This window comes from Macrobrachium nipponense, chromosome 26, assembly GCF_015104395.2.
Source record: "Macrobrachium nipponense isolate FS-2020 chromosome 26, ASM1510439v2, whole genome shotgun sequence".
Lineage (NCBI taxonomy): Eukaryota > Metazoa > Arthropoda > Malacostraca > Decapoda > Palaemonidae > Macrobrachium > Macrobrachium nipponense.
The window spans coordinates 72533896-72551899 of record NC_087215.1 but is presented as its reverse complement, the minus strand read 5'-3'; positions in this window follow the sequence as shown (position 1 = coordinate 72551899).

Sequence of the window (18004 nt, the reverse complement as noted above, 5' to 3'; positions counted from 1 at the left end):
ATTCCTCAGCGAATCGGCAACATATACGTTTCCACATCTAATAACAGCTTCACGTATGTACTAGACTAATAAAACTGAATATAGGCAGTATTCAACATAAAATTTTTAAATATTGTCTTCGCGTCAAACGGTTTGGCGCCAAAAGACTCCCGCCAAATCGCATGCGCAGAAAGGGCTTCGCCTAAAGGTGCCAAACTCTTTTAGATTATATCTCTTTCCTACTCAGTTCTCTTAATTATTTGTTTATGGTAGTTTATAAAACATCCTTTTTTATTATAAGTCAGTATCCTTCTTCATAGCTGGAAGCCTATGCTCTTGTTATTAATATTAAGTACATTAAAACCTCAGCAACCGCGTATGCTAACAACCCTACAAAGAGATAAAGGCAGTAGCATTGACTTCGTATAATCTCAATAATCCGTTAATGATAAATTATAAAACATCCTCCTTAATTATGCCAGTATCATTATTCATAGCTGAAAGACCATGTATGGTTTTGATATATTAAAACTAAAATCTCAGCCACGTATGGTAACAACCCTATAAAGGCAGTAGCATTGCTCTTAATGGGTCAGTCACCTTGCGTTTGACCTAGTGATTGTATGTACCGTCTGCGCGTGTTTGTGTGTATGTACCGTCTGCGTGTGTGTTTGTGTGTCCAATTTGCTTGGCAAATCGTCTTGCAAATTGCCCAATTTATGTCTTAGCTTAAAACTTCGCACCTGTTGCATAATATTTAGAGAATATCAAATGAAGAATGGTCTTAAAAAAGGGGGGGTTGACGAACACCTATAGTAGAGACATTTCAAACTTCGTGGCATACTACAGCGGAGGGTATTGACAAAGACTCATTTGCTGTCCATGCTTTGTTTTTGTCTGAGTCTTTTCAAAAAGGGTTATAAAAGACGGGTATTATGATTTAAATAACATATGTAACGCAAGAGTAAATACCATAGATCCTCTTGGCGATATAGAATCCAAATAAGCTAGGCTTAGGCCTATGCGACTTGTCTTAACTTGAGGAGAATTGAAATATTGAAATATGCGGTTGAGAAGGAGAATCCTGACTCGATGAATGTAAATATTACTTTGTTGTGATCTCCATAAACCAATAGTCTTTTACAGTGGGATATAATTAAACCGTTGAGAGATCAATTTCAGCCCCGAAAAGAACAACATTCAAGCAAACCTTCAGGTCCACTGAAAGCCAATTCTCGTTGAAACACCGATGCCGGAAATGCTATTTGAAACCAAACCGACCAGAAGGAATTCTAACTCGAAGCTATAAGTGTTATTATGTTTTCCATCTCTGTAAACCTTTCGAAAGCATCTACTACAACAGTTTCAAGCTTCGAAAAGAACGAAAAGCGTCTCGCCAGGGATTGAACGAATCATGGAAGGGAAGGCGTCTGCTTACGGCTTGTTTTAGTTTCCATAAACAAAGGTGTTATTAAAATGAAGCAGTTTCAGTAATATCAAGTTTCACTGTTGAACACGAACGGTGTTTTTGCAACTATAAATCATGGGGTGAGTAAATTCCTTATATTTTTTCTAATTATTTTAGAACATTTTACTTTACATCCATATATATACTACATATAAAAGGAAATTATATATAATAGTATATCTTACAGTACAGGTACACACACACACACATCATCTTGCATCTTTTGACTACACATGAGACTATGGACGTTTTAAAGATATGTAGATACAGTACCTACCAACATGTTTATCCCTATTAGTATATAATTTCTGTCTGTCATTACCTACTAATTGTGTTCATTACTCAAGAAGTACTATGATTACTGACCTAAGTTTAAGCTGCATTTGTTGCAAAGATTAATGTTGACTGATTATTTACGTATCATCAGTAATTAAGCGCAGAAATGAACAAATATGTTGCAAACTGACAGTCTATAGGAGTATAAGACTGTAAGCTTTTTCATAGCCCCAAAGGAATATATAATGCTCGTATACAAATAAAAAAAAGTAATAATAATAAATTTATAAATAAATAAATCATACTTTTGAATTGTTAGTAGAGAAAATCCAGAAATCAACGCAGTTAAGTAGGCCGATCTGCCGACATTTCCCTGAAAATAACCTTGGTATTTCTTTAAAATAAATATTGGAAAAATGTTCATACACAACTCATAAATCAAGAACACTATTACCAAAAATATCTGCTGACAATTTTCGAAAAATAGTCAGCAATGTTTCCCTTCCGTTAAAAAAAAAAAAAAAAAAAAAAAAAAAAAAAAAAGGAGTTGCTGTGAACTGCACGCCCGCGACCCATTGTGTTTGGGCTGATATTAACCACCAATTACAACCAGAGAACCCGATGAGCTAAACGTCTGGTAAGGTCGTGACCTAGTGACTAATGATGACTGCGTAGCCTCGCTCCTTTCCCGGGAATTCCTAACAGAAATTGCTACGTCCATATACCTCATTCATCTGGCAACGTGTACACTGGGTATTGCAGTCTGTAATATTTGTAAGTATGAACCGCGCATGCGCTGCGTTAACCGTCATGTAATTAGTTGATGAATGAAAATGACGTACCTTGTTTGGGATATGTACACACACACACACACACACACATATATATATATATATATATATATATATATATATAATATATATGTGTGTGTGTGTGTGTGTGTGTGTGTGTGTGTGTGTGTGTATCAGATGGAAAAGGTCTGTAAATCCTGACATGTTTCGTTAATTCATTTCTAAGCTATATATATATATATATATATATATATATATATATATATATATATATATATATATGCGTGTGTGTGTACTGTACATATCCTTTTGTGAATTCCAGTAAATTAGATTCGAGTGGAAAAAAACCAAAGCCATAGAGATGAACCACGAGACAGTGAATGCCTTAACTATATTTCGCCGATTGTTGACAAAAGTAACAGAACAGATTACAAGATGCTATAGTGCACCTTTACCAGAAAAAAAGGACTATTAAAAACCTCTTATACATAGGAAAATCAAAATATTTTTATACTTACAAAATAATTATTACAAACTTAAGGAGGGGATAATTTCACAATGAAATCTTAGTGTTATAAATTTACCGACGATGTAATTGTATAATATTGCTGATATCTGCATTATATTTTCGAAAACGGAAGTACCTGCTTAAACTTAGGCCTACATGTACTACATTTTGTTTTGTACTACATCTTGCTTTAAAATTACTATAAACTCACTTTTTTTTTTCTTGGGGGATTCCAACATTCTTCCCTTTTCTACTGATTAACCATGTAGGGAATATTGGGGATTTAGCTCTCTCTCTCTCTCTCTCTCTCTCTCTCTCTCTCTCTCTCTCTCTCTCTCCACTGTTTTTATAGCGATGACTTCGTCCTTTAAATTAGAGAGATCGTCGTCATCGTACAGTAATGCGGAAGGACGCATGAGAGAACAAACAAACAAAAAATGCTTACAAAGCAACACTAGTTTCTCCTATTTTGCTTTTATTCAAAATCAGTTGCGCTTCGCATATTTCCTTCTCGTCTAGTCCCTCCCTCCAAGAGCCCCCCCCCCTTCCCCCCCCCCATCCCGAAACCGCTCCATCCTATCTCCCTATCACTCTCAATTCTGACCCATCTGCTACTCCCCTTCCCCCATCTACTACTCACACTACCGCGAATTAGTACTATATTTAGTACCATAGTCTAGACCTTGATTAGTATTATGATACTATGGTTCCTCTCCTGTTTACTGACGGGCGATCTCGTGAACATTTAATCTATCATCTATAGACACGTACACACATATACACACACGTACGCACATATCTAGTCAGTTAATCCAACTAAATACGTGCGAATAACTCGGTAGTTATTTTAGGGTGCTACTTTTGAAGGCGTGGATATATATTTTACTTAAATAAGGGAACAGGATTTGTGTCTGGAACGTTTACGACAAAGTAATCTTACGCATTACATCTACGTCAGGTTCATTAGCGCATCGACTCACTCCAACACACATATGGACACACATAGCTACTGCATTATTAAGTTCTACCAACCACCCACCTGCTTCATAGATACTGGCGCCGTCAGTTCCATTATATACCGCTTTAAGTGTTTCTAGTACTCTGTACAACTGTTTATTGTCAATAAAACCTTATTATATATATATATATATATAAGCTTGGTAGGAATACAGGGTCTTTAATGCAACCTCACGCTGTGCACTGAATTGTATTACTTAAGGCTTCGTTGCTACCTGGAGCCCCCTTTTCTTCGTTTTACTGTACCTACGTTTATATTCTCTTTCTTCCATCTTACTTTCCCCAACCCTCTCCTAACAATTATTGTCTCACAGCCTATGAGGTTTTCCTCCTGTTGAACCTTTCAAACCTTTTACTTTCAGTTTCCTTTCCAGCACTGAATGACATCGTCATTAGACCTAGCGCTTGGCTTTTGGCCTAAATTTTATATTTCACTCACACATAACTACATACATATAGAGATAGATATGTACATATATGTGTGTGTGTGTGTGTGTGTGTGTGTGTAAAGTCGAGGTCTTTCATCAACTTCCTAAACTGTCACTCCTGGATTTAGATCCCGAATTTCACCAGGACCTCGCCCAACGAAGCCAGTCAACCGGGCAGGAATCTCTTCTTTGACAAATCCTTCCTCGTTTTCCGAGTAAAATGGAAAGCGACAGTCATCGTTCGCTCTTGACCCTTGAACTCTCCCCTGAAGGAGGATGGAAACCATTTAAGAAACAATAAAAAAAGATAATTATCTGCCTCCAGACGCATTAGGTCTAGTGGAAGCATAGATTGTAATCTGTATAATAACGGTTACAAGTCTGTATCACTATACAGTTAATAGAATACAGAACGTAGGACAAAGGCCAAGCGCTGGGACTTATGAAAGGGAAATTGAAAGCAAGATAGTAGAAAGTGAATACGAACAGAGTTACAGTAAAAGGAAGGAAAGGGGTTGCAGTTGAGAGCCGAAGGGACAATGCAAAGAACCTTCAGTAATGAATAAAGTGCACCGTGTGAGGTGTACTGAAGGCACTATACCCTCCCTACGGTAGAACATCATTATTCTCTTCTCTCTCTCTCTCTCTCTCTCTCTCTCTCTCAGGGAATTCAGTGATATTTGCAACTCAGTGAATTAAGGGAATTAATGGTGCTACTTCATGAAAAGGGAAGTGACAAATAAAGAAGAAATTAACGCAGAATAGGAGTGGAAAGCGAAAATAGAATAAATAACCACCGTGTAATCTCTGTAGCCGCAGCCCTGCCCCGTGGAGGAAGCGGTACATCCGCCCCGTGAACAAATGAAGGTTATAGGATCTTGCAAAGGATAGAAAATTATATATTTCCTCTTAGCTTGAGTTGCTATTTTATGCATTTTAGCCTAAGTCACGTCATTCTTTTTACCGTACCTCATTTCATATTTCTTTTTCAGTCTAGCTTTCCACCCTCTCCTAGCAACTGTTCCATATTGCAACTTCGAGGTTTTCCTCCTGTCACACTTTTAACTTTTTTTTTTTTAACTTTAAATTTCCATTTCAGCGTTGGATAACCTCGTCATTGGTCCCAGCGCTTGGCCTATGGCCTAAATTTCATAGTCCAATTTCAGTGCGTGCGTTACTACTATCCACATATTTCTATTAAACGTAGACAGTAACTGTTAACATCAGTGTTTACAGTTTTAAAGTCAGTAAGCTAATGTCTTTGTGGAAGGCTCCGTTTCCCTTGAGATTTCCCGGTTTTGAAAATGTAAATCGCAAACTATCCTTTATTCTTTCTCAAACTTTAACAGCATCATATTTTCTGCTCCAGTTTAGGAACCAGCCCTCTGCGACAACAGTCTGCTTCCCGTCTCTGTTAGGATACAACTTTCAATGTTATTTGTGGTGTAAAATGTTTTTAATTCCTTTTTTCTTTTTCTCCTTTAAATAGCGGCGACCACACCCGATTCCCAGAGAATGTGGCGTCTGAGAGATCACGGTACAGGTTATAATAACCCTCTAGACTAGACACACATGTGGCTCGCTAGCCGGGATATCATTGGCTATAATCTTCCAGAGGCAAATCGATCGAGAGGTGATCATTGGTTAGTCAAAGTTACCACAAAAGAGAAAAACTCCTCTTAACAGAATATGTGGCTTCCTCACCTTCAGGTTGTTTCTTATTTTTATTTTCGTATTCAAGTTCAGGTATAACGGTTCTGCGCGCCACTAACGCACGTACTTTTAAGTCTTAAAAATTGTTGTTCGTTCACAAGGCTATACAGGAGGAGAGAATGGCATCTTGGATTACCGTTTCTTCAAATCGATTGTCTAGACTCGGTAGCAGCGCACATTGAGGAATTTGTGAAACTAAAACACTTAATGTTCTAGATAAAAAATAATTAATTGCATTTTGGTTTACCTGATGTGATTTTCTTCGAGTTTTTAATTCTATTAGATTTTAAGTTTTCGTTTCTCGTCGTACTAGAGATCAGCTGTTTGAAAAAAATCCGTCATTGTGCTCTGAAACACCACACACACATACACACACACACACACACACACACACACATATATATATATATATATATATATATATATATTATATATATATATATATATATATTGTAAGGTTATTTCACGTCGGGTGTTAGGTTAAGCATCCAGGATTTAATCGTTGTTTTTTTAAACACGTTTAACTCATTTTAGAACCACTAATAAAGGCTCATGCATAATTGGGAAGCTATAAAATATCACATAGGCCTACAGAATTGGAAAAAAATAAAATAAAAGGGATAGAAGATACTCGTCGACAAGCTAGGTTCTCAACTGATGTGCATGTTTTGATTTATCTTATAGAATTGTGACTTTATATATATATATATATATATATATATATATATATATATATATATATATATATATATATATTCTCAATTGATGTGCATGTTTTTTTATCATATAGGAATTGTGACTTGTATACGCATATATGTATGTATATGTATATATATATATATATATATATATATATATATATATCTATATATATATATATATATATATATATATATATTAATCATTCACTTTTAACATGTGATTCTTTTATCACTGGCTGATACATAAAGTTAGAAATCACAATATCTAACCATTTGAGACTACGGATCCATCACTGATAGGTATCAAAGGGGCTGTATGTGGCTTCAAAACACATTTGGGCTAGTGGTAGAAATCACAATATACAGGGTGCCCATAAAGTCCCAGTACCATTACAAGTATTTATTCCTCAGAATGGTACTGGGACTTTATGGACACATTGTATTCCCATTGGACAGCATCGGTCTCTGGTAATGCACAGGCAGTTTCGAAGCGAGTCGGTAATTATTTCCTTCGTTCAATCATTTTTATTTTTAACAGTGTTTGACATCCCATTCGTTTGATCCCGTAGTGTCTTGCATTTGCCTTGTTTCCCATTAGTTTTATGCGCTTATTTTTACCTCTTATTGAATTTAAATAGATGAATTACACAAGAATTTCGATTTCTGTAGTCACCCATTAAATACTCGGATGGATACGAGTGGTTTTCTATCGGAAACTACCAAGAGGTTCGTTTTCTTTTATCAATGTTGATAAGAATCTTATGAATTTCTTTAATGTTTCTTTTATCAGTGTTGGTAGAAGTCGTATTATTTCCTTCAATGTATGCAGTTAAAAAAAAAAAAAAAAAAAAAAAAAAGTGTGATTTTTGAAAAGCGGTGGATGTAAGCTCCTGTGGTTATTTAAACGATTTCCTTGAATACTGTTGTCAATAGTTCTTAAATCGAATAATTTTTTTAAAAATGCTTTGAATCATGTAATACTATTCACCCTTTGAATCGTGTATCATTTGTAAAACACGTTTTAAACCATGTATCACTTATAATACACCCTTAGATCAGTAAAATATGCTTTGTATCTGTCGTGAATCAAATTTAAATTACTCTTCGAGTCGCATGCAAATGAATTCATTGGACCCCATTAATCATTCGCAAAGTTCATAGATATAAACCTACTGAGGGGCATTTGTCATGGAGTGATTCTTGTGGTTGTCAACCAAATGGAGACAAACTTGATTCTGATGTGGGAAAGCTACTTATGATGCTCACAATGGCCCGATTATGAGATGAACTGGTTCCGTTTGCATGGAGGTGAACTTGCCAGCAAACCTTCCTAGGCTATCTTTAGTATCGGCACGCTGATTAACCAACAAGTGACTGCACATTTTGTATTTATATTTTTTCCGAGGTCATCTTCAATTCGATAAGACTATTTCCAGCTTATACAAATCATCAGTATTCCAAATTTTTAGCCAATGATAATGTGATTAATGAGTTTAATAAATAAGACAATAATTATTCTGAATGCATTTATCCATGTAATAAGTCCTGTAGATAGTATCTCACGAAGAATGTCGCGTGGAAATTTTGAAAACTTTCTTATTTTTTTAACAATGTGCAATTTAAAAATAAAAATAGGTTCCATGTTCGTATCGATATAGAAAGAACGTCTGAAACGAATAAAAAGCATAGAAAAGAGGTGAAAACATCGAATGCCGAAGACTTAGAAACCTTATCCGTAATTCAATTCTCGATGGTCGCGAGCAAAACACTGAATGTCCGAATTTCTTCCGGCAGTTACACACACACACACACACACACACACACACACACACACACACACACACACACACACACACACACACACACACACACACACATATATATATATATATATATATATATATATATAGATAGTATATATGATATATATATATATATATATATGTATATGTGTGTGTGTGTGACTTTTTATGGAACTCATTGTTTGTGTCTGTGGTTACCATACCAGTGATAAAAAATTTCGAGGTAGAGAACAGTACCTACATTTAGTTTCTGTTGTTGCTAGGTACAATGAACGCATGTAGTACGTATCGAGTGAGACTTATCAGAGTATTTCCTTAACGCGTACTCTATACTGCCTTTATATTAAATGGATTGCCTGATTAATTTATAGTAAATAATTTGGCGATTGTTACTAAAAAAAATTACAATACAAAAGAGAATCTTCATATGATAGCATAATGAATTACTAAGCACTTCACTAGAAAGTTTCGGAGTGGACCAATTTTAAAGCTCCACTTTCTCGTTTTCTGTGAAATTCCGCCCATTTTTCGAGTGAGGAGCGTACCTGATGGTTGCCACTTCACAACTATCAGTTTTATATATAAAATAATTATTTCCGTAGATCATATTCCCTTCAACGTATGCTTATACAGATATACACGTAACTTCAATATTCTCTCCATACTTACATTTCCTTATTATTTTTTAAACCACTTATTTACATACCAGCCGAGGTTTGCTGGCTGCAGATTTTAGGTAAATAATATAATCTGGCTGTTTCACTAATATAATCGATGTGTGCATTTGCTGAGGTGGTTTTTTTTTAAATAATAATTTGAACACAACGAAGCTTCTTTATAATAATGCCGAAACGATGGGGTGGAATCTAGTCACGAAATAATAATTGTGGGAAATTTGTTTCACTCAGTGTGAAGATTGAAGGAATATACTCTACAAAATTACGAGGGTAATTCCTTCCACTGAGTATTCTCTATACTCTGTTTTTTTCCATCTGTCCATCCGCCAGTGGTGTTTTAGTATGGTAACACTGCGTCCCAGGCTTTAAATAGTTGCGCTATGTGTAAGTTTGAGGTAAATAAAAGGATATCTGGGTGTACATTTGCAACTGAAAAGTGTTTTAATAATTTACTGTATGCGAAGTACACCGTTAATATTCGAAATGGGATATTATTATAATTGTTGAATGTAAGCTGAATGTAACTATCTAAAGCCCGGGACGCAGTGTTACCATACGGAAACACCACAGGCGGATGGACAGATGGAAAAAAACAGAGTATAGTAATATAGTAAATTGTATAAAACGGGCTGTTAAGCACACCTTCCGTGTGCCTAACGTGTTTTCAGACTTGTGCCTGAAAATCCAAAGGATTAATAATTGCTTTGTAAGTTTAAGTAGGCTAGTTAAATTCAGGTAAGAATAATGTAGGTACATGCAATTAATCTAATAAGGCCATAAAATTCCCAGGGCAGTTCAGTTTGGTCCCAGAATTCAATTAAGTTTTGACCCGGTTAAAGTAAAATTAAGGTATACTAATCCCAAATAGTAATGCTAAGTAAACAGACAAACCTAATTTTGACTAAATTTTCTAGTACGCCCATGTAATTATATAAACCCCTGTAAAATTGTTCAATCTGAGTCTATGCCTAATTAATTCTCACAAACTCCAATATTACAATAGCCTATAACTACGTAAAAGGGCTCAAAATTTAGTTAAGGTAAAGAAAACAGTGTATTACGTCTTAAATAAGTGAGTTAAGTTAAATAAGCAAGTTAAACGTTAAAAGACGAAACCGCTTCCTAACGAATGACCGTTGGCTCAAATCAGCCGTCCAATAATGGCGGTCTAGCCTTTGTGGAAAATTGGTATGTTGACCTAGCTTTAAGTTAACCCAGTTTGGACGCACACCTCTTAATTCACTCCTAAACTAAAAAAAACAAATCCTATATATTTAATCAGCAAACCCAGCGACCTCTAATTACATTCGTGGAAATAAATTGGTACGTTGACAAGAAACATTATTTTACTTACCGAATTTTCCGACGACAGATCAGTGTGAACGGCCGTTTTAAGTTTTGGTTGCAGATAAGGATTCGGATAGGATATGGGTTAGGATAGGTACAAACAGGAAAGGAGATCATACAAACCAATTATCTTAAAGGTTATTAATTTCTAAAACCCACTACGTAAATTAAACTCGAGACGAAGTTTACGAAACAAGTTCGTCCGTCTCCGGTGCTGTCTGTTTGAACATTTTCAAAAACCCGCCCTCAGCCTATGGCTACCCCCCGAAAAGGCCTATGTCAGGTCAATGGTTCTTATCACTCCCTAAATCAATTAAATAATTTCTTAGCTAATTTGAAGGGACAGTTAAATCTATTTATTAAATCTATCTATCAAATATTTTAAATGCTAAGTAAAATTAATCAGATTATTCAAAATATAATATTAATTTTTTCTGCAGAGCTTATACTAAAGAAAATGGGGTATAGTTATTTTGTAGCTCTTAGCAGTGACTTCGTTAAAGGTTAGAAAATGGATATGTACAAATAAATTTACATCAATAATGATGACCTCACGGATGCACAACTACAAAGACACCAAAAGAAGACATTATTGCACGTCCATAACAGACCTATGGTGGGAAGACAGCACCATGGGAATTACCATCTGTTCGTTACACACTGACGCCAGTATCCCCCCAAACCCTTGTGTGGATCGAGGAGTACAACGGGGAAGTGGTAAACATCAGTGCAGCCCTGTACCGATGGGGGCTGGAGGGGGGAGGTCGAACGAACTCCCCCCAAAGAAATTTCTGGAAGACCATATTTTCTGTGACTATCCTCTTCATTAACCTGTACTTACAAAGTAATAAATAACAACCTTTTTTTGGGCCAATTTTTTGTATATAAATTTTGTTATTAAACATTAACATCATTCTTTAGTAGTAGGAATAGTAGTGATAATAGGAATATAATATAGACTACCATATTTGTAAGTGATTTTAAGTAAAATTCTGTTAACCAAAGTCATTACCTTGAATAACATCTAATCGGGTATAGAAGGGCTTAGACCGTATACCCAATTTTTCTTCTTAATACAACTAAAATAACATTTTCAAGTATTTCATCTTGTATATACCTATAAACGTAATGACATTTATAGAAGAAAAGGTCTAGTTTTGGGAAAAACGAACCCCCCCCTCCCCTACAACAAAAAAATTGGGTACGGGCATGCAGTGGTACGAAATAAAAACTGAAATCATGGTCCAAACAGTGCCCAACAGACAAATCAAATAACCCCATATAGGTGCCCCACCGCTTCCTAGAATGCGAAGATAAAATTCTCAAAAACAGCCAGACAAGTTATGAGAACTGAGTCTCCATCGGCAGGTTAAAACTATCATGCATATAAGATGAAAACAGCGCCCCCCCCCCCCCCTTCCCCATAAGTCGGATGACCAAAACCAACCACCAGATAGATTTCATGTAGTATAACTTAGTACCACGTCAGCATCCCGAATCGCAAAGAGTAAGAGTTGTCTCTGTCACATATGATAAATCAATGTTCTATTTTATATTCTTATTGTGTACAGTATTCTCATAATAAAGTATACCTGCCGCAAATTTAAAACACCTAGTTTTCGTTCTGGGTGCGCAAATTCATCCGCAGTTTTTTAGTGGGAGCCCAGAAAATTCAGTTAACTTATTTTTAATGCAAAATTTTCAGCTCTTTGGGCATTCATTTAAAAGAAAAACAGTTGAAAAATACTTGTAAATTTATTTGCAATCTTTTGGTGGCTTCTTGCTATTGAATAGAAGGATCACTTTCCCTCTCAGATCATGTAGTTTTCACATTTTACTGTCTCTGACTGAAGTGACAAGGCTGTGGGAGACAGGCATCCAAAAAGCACATGAGCAACTTTTATATATATTAAAATACGTCGCTATACTGACAGACATCATTTCCTCCACTGTGTTAGAGATTGAGTTTACACGGGGAAAATACGACGACATCTCAAGTAAGATTAGCGGCATTCATGTCTCTGATATTCCATTTGTAACTAACAAAAATTTGCGCTCCAGAATCGTACTGATATATCGAGGCCAGTTTTAGGCTAATTAGCAAATCGCCCATTGGGAAACAGATATAGGGGTATACGTAATCTAAAAAGAACATACCCGTAGAATTTCTTTCTTTCAAAGTTTTACTTTCATTTAAATTAGTCTGTTGCATGAAAATAATGTAACAGAATCTACAATTGTACAGTTGGATTAGCATTTAGTTTTATTAAGGTACCCCTCCGCGAACGGTTTTCTCATTTTCTATACGATTGCAGTGTACGTTTTCTTTGTACTAGAAAATTACGAAGGTCAATCGTTTTTTATAAAATAATATTCTAATTTCAAAAGCTTTGTTTCGGATAAAATGGTCATACGCGAGTATAAACACGTATAAAAATCTTTGTAACTCTAAAAGGTTCAAACTGAAAATAGTAGGTATGAGAAATGATTATGAGAGACGTGAAAATAAAGAGGACAATGAAATGTAATATTGCTTGATAGTAATATTTCATATTGCTTTAGTGGTCCTACGAAGAAATATTTCCTAATTGTGTATTAAAAGTGCTATTCCGCTACTAATCAGTAGGTACGTGTAAAACACAAATGATAGTGGTTGTCATTATTTTAACATATTGGTCTTGTTTGCATTTAAATGTCATTATTGTATCTGTAAGTCTAAGAAAATCGGATGCTTACTTACAATTTTGAATGGATTTATTTTTAATTTATAGATCGCACAAACTAACTGCACAGTTTTCCAGTTTGAAAACTTCTTTAATGGACTTGGTATCAAAGAATATTCTACTGTATGGTCAACAAAATCCTAATGGCTGGAGAGTGATTGATTTATTGGTTACTAAAACTGGCATTGCAACATCAAGGTCATTATTTTTATGTGAACAATAGTCAGGCCCTTCTCAAATGGCAGTTATTAAGTTTAAAAGCCTTACTGAAGATTACAACGGAGATTGAAACCTATCTATACTTCTGACCTCACACTTATTTGAAACCTACCTACTTCTGACCTCATACTTATTTGCTTTGGCATATAAACTAGCTCAATGTCTTTGGGCAAAACATCATTTAAGAAAGTAATGTATCTTTTAAAGTGTATAGGACATAATTTTAAACTTAAGGGTTATACTTATTTCCTTTAGCGAGTTAAAACTAGTCCAACATCTGGGCAAAGATTAATTAGATAGAGCAATGCACCTCAAAGAGGTTTAAACCTAAGGAACGTACTTATTTCCTTTGACAAGTTTAAATAGTTCAGTCTTTGGGTGAAGATTCATTAAATAAAGTAATGTACCTTTAAAAGAGTTCAGGGCTGATCATTTTAAACCTATTAAGGGTCATACTTATTTACTTTAAAAAATAAAACTAGTCCATGTACCTTAAAGATGTTTAAACCTAAGGATGTCATCAGACTAAATAAAGTAACTTAAAGAGTATTAAACCTAAGGGTCACACTTACTTGCTTTAGAAAGTTTAAACTAGTTGGGTATCTAGGTAAAAAAATCATTAAGAAAGCAATGTACCTTAAAAGAAATGTCAATATGCTGGTATTATTTAACTCTTAACACCATTCTAAATCTCTTTAACCTAACCTAATCTAGGGGTCTGGGTCTTTTAACTAGGGAAATTTGCAATGCAGGACCCCAAGCCTAACCTACCTAGGGGGCTTTTCCTCCCGCAAATTGTACTGTAGTTAAAGTAATGGATTTTCAACCTGGCCTTACTTAACTTAGGATGCCAGGGTCTTATAGCTTGCCAGGAAGGCTTTGCCCCACATGCCACCCCACCCGACCCTTTCTAGACTTCCACCTAACCTAACTTACGGCACTGCAAATTAAACCTACCCTCAGCTAGCCTACCTCCAACTAAACTTAGGTTACCACGTCCTTGCCTATACTCTATTTTTTTCCATCTGTCCATCCGCCTGTGGTGTTTGCGCATGGTAATACTGCGTCCAGGGCTTTAAATAATATCCTATTTCGAATATTAAAGGTGTAATTCGCATACAGTAAATTATTAAAACACTTTTCAGTTGCAAATGTACACCCAAATATCCTTTTATTTACCTAAAACTTACACATAGCGTAATTATTTAAGGCTCGGAATGCAGTGTTACCATGCGGAAACACCGCAGGCGGATGGACAGATGGAAAAAAAACAGAGTATAGTGTGTAATGTCACTTTAAAACACTTCAGTAAACTTGATCTTAATCACAATCAGAAATTTCAGAAGCGTCATGGAAATGTTAGAATAAGCCTAGGTATAGCCTTGTATTTCACTCATTTTGTATCCACCCTCTTCCCCCCCCCCCCCCCCCCCCCCCCAACCCCAAAACCCCCGGTTTCTGAATGTTGTCTCATTCATCGTAGGATTAGAAAGGGGTCCATTATCCCTTTAGGCCTAGCTAACTAGTTTATTACCGAAATGAATGTCGGAAAAAAATGTTACCAACAATATATAAGTCTATATAAAACGTCAAAAGCATATAAGACACACAATAAAACAGATGGATATTTTAAACCGTAAAACATAAACTGCCAAAAGTATGTTCAATTCAACCTTACCTTTATCAGAGACGGAAACTGCGGCAGTAGGTCTAAGTGAAGTTTTTAAAATATAGTAGCTCCTTGTAGGCCTATTTCTTTCTGTTGTATTTCAACACTCCACCCCCCCTCCCCAACCCCTCGTGTTATTGTAGGATGTATGGGGATTCCATTATCTTGAAATTATCACATCTGCATTATACAAACAATCACAATGAAACACTTTTTTTTTACCGAAACCAATTTTTTTATTGAATAGAAGCCGATTTTAATAACTAAAGTTTCTTTTTTTACCGAAACCATTTTTTTATTAAATAAAAGCCGATTTTATTCACTGAATCTTCTTTTTTACCGAAGCCAATTTTTTTTATTAAATAAAAGCCGATTTTATTCACTGAATCTTCTTTTTTACCGATGCCGATAGTTTTCGTAAATAAAAGCCGATTTGATTAACTGGTGTTTTTTTTTCTAACCGAAACCGATATTTTTCGTAACTGAAGCTGTTTTTTATATTTACTGAAGCCTTTTTTAACTTGAGTATTTTTTAATAACTAGATATTTTTAAACTGGAACTGGGTTTTTAAACTGAAGTTTTTATTTATTTATGTATTTACTCTGAAACCTTTGTTAACACACCCAACTTTTTTTTTTTTTTTTTTTAGCTAGAACCTGTTTTTTTCTGCCTGAAACTTTTTTTTCAGCTGAAATCGTGTTTACAAAACCAACGATTAAATACTAATATCCAACACAATATATCGACCGTGAAATGATGTAAATGAATTTTTATTTTACTTAACTGAAACCGTTTCATAAAACGACTGCATTCCAAAATCCAACACAACTCATGAAACTTGAAAGAACCATACTGCTTTCAGCACATTTCCAAGATTATAATATACTAATATAAGACGCCACGGATCAGCTGACATATAAACGAAGACATCCTTACCCACAATGCACTGGGACAAACAAAATCGGGAGCTCCACAGCATCGTAGCACCATATTCGAAGAAAACTTAAATAAATAAATAAATAGAAGGAAGCCTAAGTAGGTGACAACATTCACATATTAGACTTTTTTTAAAGTTCTCTTTGGATACGATAACACGATCACGGGAATTACCATAGATATCTATGGGAATTACAGCTCCCGATCAGATTTTGCTTGTCCAAGTGCATTGTGGGTAAGGATGTCTTCGTTTATATGTCAGCTGATCCGTGGCGTCTTATATTAGTATATTATAATCTTGGAAATGTACTGAAAGCAGTATGGTTCTTTCAAGTTTCATGAATTGTGTTGGATTTTGGAATGCAGTCGTTTTATGAAACGGTTTCAGTTAAGTAAAATAAAAATTCATTTACATCATTCCGGTGAATGCACGAATGTATACCGTTATTCTTCACATAATAAATAGGCTATACAATGTAGAAAATGGAGTACGTAATGCAAGACAATTGGGGTAATTTGTTAAGTCTGCCGTGATAATGAGAAATTCGCCGTATGTTGTCATATTTTGACTTTATTTCCCAAGGGGCTGGTACTAATATTTCAGCTTATATTTCCATAGCTTATTGGCGATTACTCACATTTCATAGCAACTGGTTTTCGGGCCTCTTACGCCAAAATTTTCTTCTATCAAAACAGACTAGAAATTCCAGAGTGGTATGCAGTAGCATTACATTTAAGTGCATTGATAACACTAGTAAATTATATATATATATATATATATATATATATATATATATATATATATATATATATATATATATATATATATGCTAAGTATCCACCTGCCGCCAATATCAGTCTAGCCTTTGCAAAAGCATTTGAAATTCACGGCATATCAATTCATTTTTTTTTTCACAAACCATTTATCTCACCAACAGGCTGTCTGCTGTTTGTTTGCTGCTTCAACTAGCTGCCGGCATCCTTGTACTATAGGTATGTGATTATATCCATGCCATTGCTGTATTGTATACTAGACTAACAGTTAGGTTTGTATAAGCAGCTGTATGTTAATACCATCGACCAATACGAGCGGTTGTTTGAATAGATTGCCAGTGTTGACTCTGCTGATCAGAATGGTATGACTATTTTTTAGGCCCTTCTGTGGAAATAGCCTAGGCCTACTCCTCAGTAGACTTTAACATATGAAGTCCTGTTTTATCTCCTGCATTTTATGTTTAGTGTATGCTATATGGGAAGTATTTTCCAATGCAAAATATTTATTCCAAGCTTGAACATCATTGCCGCTGAATGAGTTAAAAGTTGTTGATGGGCCTTTTGCTAGTATACTGTATTGCAAGTCTTTAGATATTAAATGATTTGTAGCCACACGGTCCCCAGAGATGGACTTTGCAGTCCTTCAGCTCTGCCTAATCTAGTCTACAGTAGTGTATAAGGTGCAGTCGATTTAATCTGATCTTACACCTCTGTTGTACTTGATCGTGTGTTCTGGTTGCTTATAAAAGGTGTTCACTATTCCCATGTCAGACAGTGCTACCCTCTCCCTATTTCAGTAATCATAATCTAACAGCAAAGCTCCTCAGTGGCGTGGTTGGTTTGGTGTTTGCTTCTCACCTCGGTGGTCGCCGGTTCGATTTTCGGCCATCCTATTGAGGAGTGAGAGATGTGTATATCTGTTGATAGAAGTTCACTCTCGACGTGGTTCGGAAGTCACGTAAAGCCGTTGGTCCC